Genomic DNA, 7500 nt, shown 5'->3' with positions numbered 1-7500 from the left:
GGGAGGGGGAAGCTGAAGGTTTTCATGCTTTTTTTTGCTGGTGGACTGACAATATTGATCAGATTCTACACAAGTATTCATGAATATGTTATTATTGTTGTTATTACCCTGGCCTACGTTTTAATTTATTCAACAAATGTGTTTCCATCACTATTGTTTGCATAATTTCTTATATCTCCTTAGTTAAGAAAGGAGTCTAGTTATTACTGAACCACCAAGTTGTAGTTAGTGATCCACTGTATGTATAATCATGGGGTGGGACTGTGTGTGTGTGTGTGTGTGTGTGTGTGTGTGTGTGTGTGTGTGTGTGTGTGTGTGTGTGTGTGTGTGTGTGTGTGTGTGTGTGCAGTAATGGCGTGGAGCAGTGTGTAAAGCAGTAAATAACTTGATTAATCGGCGGTGTTCTCTCTGGTATGTGTGTGTCTGTCACTTACAACATTGGCGTATTTATACACACACACACACATACACACACACGCACACACACACACACACATACATGCACGTACACACACCTGCCTCAGTTATCACACATTCAGAGAGCAGTGACAGTGATCTAACATGGCAGCCAGCCAAAACTCAGAGGCATTTACTACTAGTGGGCAATGCTAATGGAGGGAAATCCTCCTGTGAGTGTGTGTTGTGTTTGTAGTGTACCTGACACACTGAATCCCTCTCACTCCCCCAATCACACCCTCATAATGCTGTAACTCACACTTTTCTTCTGTTCATGCTTTTCATTTATACATTTCTACTTAAAGGTGCGACGTGTAGCGTTTTAACATCAATAAATCATCACCACATTCATTTTGAGACGTTTATATAATTACCGTAAACAAATGAGACCATCGCAGAGAAGATTGACAGCCTCTACACTGTGTAGATGGTGTAAATTTTAGATGGTGTAAATTTTAAGTGTTGTTTATTTGAAGGTACCCATCCCATATGAGCAGATGAGAGACAGAAACAGAGCAGCAGAGCCTCGGCCGTCAAACCTAGTTAGTGTCAGTTCAGAGACAAACCCCAGACTCTTTGTATGACTGTCTGACTGATTAACTGACTGACTGACTGACTAACAGGATCACTGGCCAATTCAATCAGCCAGTCTCTCCTAAAGCTGCAGCACATGACACATGGCAGCAAGAACTCAACACTAGAGTTCAACCAGTGTGGGTTTGTGAAGGCTGATTGAAACTGTTGATTGACAGTATTGTGTGCCGAAATTCATTTAGACCATGATGGGACACAAACTCTCCATTGAAACCAAGGATGATTATAATAATAAAATTAATGTATACTTGTGTGAAATCTGATCAAAATGTTAGATGAGTTGTAGCTCATTTATAGTCATGTATTACTTTTCAATGTCAGTAATAATAGTTGCTACGAATCACAGAAATAAGGCTATTGTTATCATTTGCTCTAAATACCAGATTGAAGTTGAATCATTCAAAAACTAGATTACACCACCATTGATTTGTTTTCTTACTTGATGTAAGCTCATACTGAGATAGTTTACATGAGAAATGGTAGAAAAGTTGAGTTTCTCCAAGTGGAAGTATTGCCTCTACTTTGATTTTATCCAGTAAAACAATGACGAGAACATTGAATATTAACAATTTGGTTTCCTGATCATTCACAGGAGTAGAAACAGACATATCCTGATTTTTCAACAGAAGAGAACATGCAATTGCCACTCTTGGGGGGTGTAACGGAAATGAGTAATGAGTAATAAATTACATTTTTCAGGAATGAGCTCAACACTGGAAGTTGCAGTTCATATCTCGAGTGTGTGTGTGTCACGTTTCGAGGTAACGGCCCATCTTTCCCTGCTGCGTCGTGACTGGTTCAGCCAAAGGGAGAGGCAGTAAATGATTGAAAGAGAGAGAGAGAGAGAGAGAGAAAGAGAGAACTGGTCATAGGGTCCACTTCCTGTCCGCTGGGAAAGACAAACACAGACGGAGTGAGAGAAGGGAAAACAAAGGGGGAGGCAAGGGGAACAGGGAGTGCGGCTAGAGAGGAATGTTCATATGTTTTCTCTGTGGCTCTAATGGCGAGTCATTAACCAGCGAGGGGTCAGAGCGGGTGATCATTTATCTGTGCCTGCCACTGCCATCACATTAAACGCCATGTCAGCTTTTCAGGAAAACTAGAAAGCAGCAAAGAGTCAGTGTGAAGCTAATTAATTACATGAAAAAGCACGTAAACTTGTAAAATAATTGAAGAGGGAGAAAAACTGATTGGAGTTACAAGGAATTCATGTAATAGAAGCAAGTTGCACACTGTACCTTCATAGAATGAAACTAGTTCAGAAGCTATCAGAAGCTTCAATCCAAAAATATCAGTATCTATATTGGCCTTCAGAAACCAATATCAGGTGAACAGATAAACTTTCACATGCAGTTTTCAATTTTAATGATGAGCTTTGCCCTAATCATAGCTTTCATATGTATATCACATGTAAAAATTGAAACATGGAACTGCAATTATTGGTGCTTTTCTCTTTCTAGCTTGAATTTTACATAGTCGTTTATGTATTGAGTGAGTTTTATGAGCATAAGAGCCATGAAACCTGTTAAAACCCTGTTGTAATATTTCATACATACATGAGAAAGTAACATTCTTTTCTTCATTCTTGAGAAATTGACTGCAGATCAGTGTGTTTTTTCTGTTTTCTGTTTTTTATGATCTGATGAAGGTGGCTTACACTGAAAACTGATAATTACATGGATCTAAGTGTACAGAGGTTTTTCTTAAAAAGTTAAAGAATCCATGTGAATTTCAACAGGGAGAATGGGTGAGAGAGCTGAGATAACCGAGTGTTAAAAAGTACATTTTAAAAAGGAAAGGAATGTTAATATGTGTTCCTTCTGGGTTTTATGGTTACTCATTAACAGCTATTGGCTAGGTTAGGGGTTGGGTCGCTCAAACTGAAACTACACACACACTACACACACACACACACACACACACACACACACAAACTCAAACCAGTGAGAGAACAAACAACCACTCTGTCCACGATTGTAAAATTCAAGGGAGACAGAATTGTTCTTCTCTTTTTTGTTCTTCTCTTTTTTTTTCTCTATTTCTCAGCTGTCTTTCTCTTATTCTCTTTTCCTCTTTTCGTCTGTCTCTCTCTCTTTCTTGCGTCACACTAGTCTTACAGAATCTGACCTCTGTGTTTTCCAAGGCGTTGGTTTATGGTTTTACCTCATATCTGTCATTTTGAAAAGAGGCTCTTTGATGTGAACCAGAGTGCCTGTACTCACCTTGTTTTCATGACTTCAGCTCTCTTATGTCACTAGTCATTAACAGTAGGGTTGGACTGATATGGGTTTTTGACGGCCGATACTGACACCAATGATATTTTGCACTGATATTCAATAGCCTATCTTTAAATGTGGTAATTTTTATACCAAAAAAAACTGCAAGTATTCAGTGTTTTCCCACTGAATTCTATTCTTATCACGGTGGAAAATCTGCAACAGCATTTAGACCATTGGACATGAAAACTCTCCATTGAAACCCAGAAAAATTACGTTTGTTTTGGTATAAGCTATATCTATAACTAGCTGCAAATTCTGAAATCCATGTCATTATTCAATCTGTGATGAAAAAAAAGAAAATGTCCATTCCCATCATTCAATAATTTTACTAGATTGATGTTTCTTTGGTAACAGCTAACTTTTGAACTAGACAACAACAAGGCTAACACAAACCGATGCTGTAACTGGATGGATTGTTTTTGGCTAATGTTAACTAAACTACTTCAATGGATAAATTTGAACATTTAATGTTTGGGATGAACCAGTTGATTTTTAGAGTCTCTATCATCTCAGCATGCTGATGTCATGTTACATACAGACAGCTAACATTTCACTGTTGTCATGAGAAAACCTCCAGGTACCTCCAACTTTGGTCATTTTCATGCATTAACTTCAATTAAAGGATTACATGCAGGGATGCAGTTGAGGGTAAACACACCTCAACTCAGTTTACCCATCCATTTATCTATAGAATAGAGTTTACCACGTTAGAGGCTGACATCAATCTTAATGAGGTAAATTTTTGGTATTATGAGATTAAGTCATAAATTAATGCAAAAAGGTTTTTTGGTTTATATTGGTTGCTGTTTGCCTGATGATCATCATCGACTGGAGGTAATAGTACTCATCTTTTTTTTACCACTACATCCCTGGTTACATGTTGTTCCTCTATGGGTTGAGAAAATACTATGACCCTTGGGCTGATGAAACTCTTTCAAAAGCCACTGGATAAACTCTAAAATGCATGGTGGTCAAGCTGGAAACAAGCCATGTTTTTTTAGTTCTTCAAAAATTGACAGTTGACTGTGGAGACAGCGATTCCTCGACAGAAAGAGAGTCAGCAGCTTTTCTACATTAAACAGTAATAAAGTGAACGATGGGAACTTCTCTTTTCTCTCTGTAGTTAGTTTTCTCCAGAGAAAGATTGTCTATGTGTGTGTATGTGTGTCAGTTCCTTGAAACTCAGCAAAACTACTGGGGCGGGGTACACACACACACCCACACACACACACACACACACGCACGCGCACACAGAGTCAGCTAAACTCCCAGCCTAAAACCCACAAGTCCGGCCACTAAATCATGTAGGGTGAAAACACATGTCATTCTAGACGCTTCACCTCCACACAACCTTACAGCACAGCAGAAACTACACACACACACACACACACACAAAATAATGCACATGCATGAACAAAGGCATACACGCCCACATCCATGAATACAGACATGCTTTCTCTCTCTCTCTCTCTCTCTCTCTCTCTCCCTCTCTCTGTCCATTCATTGGACTGTTGCAATGTCAGTGTTTTATTACCACAGTGTTATTGCCTCAGAGAGAAGTCAGAGTGCAGGTTGGTTCAGAGCAGTAAGTTGCTGTTTTGCTGTTTCACAACACTAAAGTTTGACCGATACGGGTTTTTGAAGGCCGATATTGACACCAATGTGTTTGTATTGAAGCTTCAGATAGTATTGTGCTGATATTCAATGTCTTTAAATTTGATAATCAGTGTTATTTTCATGCCAAAGATTTACAAGTATTCAGTGTTTATTGCGTTGCTTTCTGCACTGACAGGCAAAGTGACGATGGGAAAAAAGCTGTTCTGATATTTTCCCCTTTAATTTCTCTGTTAGGACAATGTGGCTACTGTTAAAAAAAATCCCAGATCTGTATTTCTAGATTTCCCATCTACCATAACATCGCTATTATATGGAATATCTCATTCTATACCGTACTTCCTGTAAACAAACATCATCACCGCCCGCTTATCACGCCTCTCTTCCTCTTCGTGTATCTCTCTTAATCTTCCCTTTCCTCCCTGTCCTCTAATCAGCCAGCTATTGTGTTAAGGCAAACGGCAAGCAGACTGCAGGCTTACCTGCCAAAGTGATGGGTGGAGGAGGAGGAAAAGGAGGAGTAGGAAAAGGAGGAAGGAGATCAAATCAAACCTGACGTGCAGGTGCTATAGTTTTACTGTCTGCTCTAGAGAGATAAGAAGGGAGGGAGGAGAGAGATAAAGACAGAGAAAGTTAAAGAAAGAGACGTAGCTAAGTCACAATTACACAAGGTCTGATAATCACCAGTTTTATAGCCTATGTGAGTTTTATGAAACAATGGTAAGTGTTCAAAAGAGGCCAAATAGTCAAAAATGTGGCAAGGAGGACAGTATTGAGATCATCCTTTCATAACACATAACACAGTCTCAACAAAAACTGTAAGTTGTGAGCTTCACAAAGCTGGTATTTATGGCAAAGCTGCCTGTATCCAAGCCAACAGACAAAGACTCATAACCCGGTGTAAGCAGCACAAAAACCTGCAGCCTTGAGCGATGGAAAACAGTAATGTCGTCTGATGAGTTCACACACGCTTCAGGATTTGTCTGACAGCTTTCTAAGGAGGACTGAAGCTCTTCTAGGTGGCCCTGCTCATTCGTAAATATTTGATATTGATTTAATGTAAGGTGTTTCCGTTATTTTATCCATCCGGTGTACATACAGACATGCAGAAACAGAGAGAGAGAGAGAGACAGAAAAGCAGAGGCAGTACTGGAGAGATGAATTATAGCAGCCAGTGTAACACCATAATCTTTGTAGATTGCATAGGATTAACTCGTCGGTCAGATGCAGGTCTGACAGACAAAGCTCCCCCATCATTAGCAGCCTATTGTAGAAACAGGACACCAGCCGGGGGCTTAGAGACCCACGAACAGACGAGGCCCATTGATTTCCTTCGTATCTGCTCCTGGCGTGCCCCGACCCGCCCGCAGCTACAGCACTGTAGGCTTTTACTGCGGGCCAGCCGAGCGTCCCGGCTGAGCCCCACACAACATTTCAAAAAGCAAAATAAAAACAAAATGGGACAAATAAACAAATAGCCAGGTAATTCATAAATGAATAAATACATAGGCTAAATAAATAAATACCAGAATGAAATAAAAAAACAGCCACATAAATAAACAAATAGACATATAAACATACAAACAAACATGAATGAATGAATTAATAAATTGACTTATCAATACATAAATATATGCATAAAATATATAAAATACATGCAGAAAATATATTCAAATGGATCACCGGATGAATCTTCACTATAGTATTGCTTTTCTAAATGTGGATAAGCAGGAACAGCTCATCAAGAGTTAAATTCAACTCTGTAGAGTCAAACTCCAAGTAATTTCTCAATCTGGTTTGTGTGAGTGGGAAGTTCAAGGGAAAACACAGAGATCTGTATCAGGGTGGGACATGACACTGGGCCTCTGTGTGTGTGTGTGTGTGTGTGTGTGTGTACCTGTCTTGTACGTGTGTCAGGGTTTTGTTTCCACGTATGCTTGTGCGATTGTGCGTGTTTTTGTGTGTGCACTTGCCTGTTTGGCATGAAAAAGCAAGTGTGTGTGTGTGTGTGTGTGTGTGTGTTATGCTGTACAGTGTGTATGTTTGCTTGCTCTTATCCTGGATTCCCGACCTTATCCAGGCGGACAATCTCAGCCTCGGATAACCAGCCGGCCAAGATAAGAGCTCACTGTAAATGACACACATTCACCATTGACACAGCTTCGCACAGCGCAGCCACACACTGACCTTAGAGTCAGGAGAATAAAACAGGCGTGTTCGCTCTCGGCTGAACGGACGCCGACAGACCTCAGACTGAAGCTATAAACGGAGCGAGGAAAGAATAGAAAAGAGAGGGAGTTAAAAAGAGAGGCGTCACTGTTGTTTTGACAATGTCAGAAAACCCAAGAAGCGATGAAACTCTTAAAGGAATATACGTTTTTTGAGTTGAAGTGAGAGAGAGAGAAGGTCAGAGTGATTGTTTTGGCAGGGCAAGAAAATCTTATCATGCCAGTAAATCTCTTTGAATTGTATTTGAGTGGCGCGTGTGTGTGTGAGTGTGTGGGCGGGGAGTGGGGGCACGTGTGTGTGTGTGTGTGTGTGTGTGTGTGTGTGTGTG

The sequence above is a fragment of the Centroberyx affinis genome, unplaced genomic scaffold (genome assembly GCF_046629955.1).
Source record: "Centroberyx affinis isolate AG114_WGS23_722 - 3 ecotype Tasmania unplaced genomic scaffold, CSIRO-AGI_Caff_v1 ptg004088l_1, whole genome shotgun sequence".
Classification (NCBI taxonomy): domain Eukaryota; kingdom Metazoa; phylum Chordata; class Actinopteri; order Beryciformes; family Berycidae; genus Centroberyx; species Centroberyx affinis.
This window is presented reverse-complemented; position numbering follows the sequence as displayed.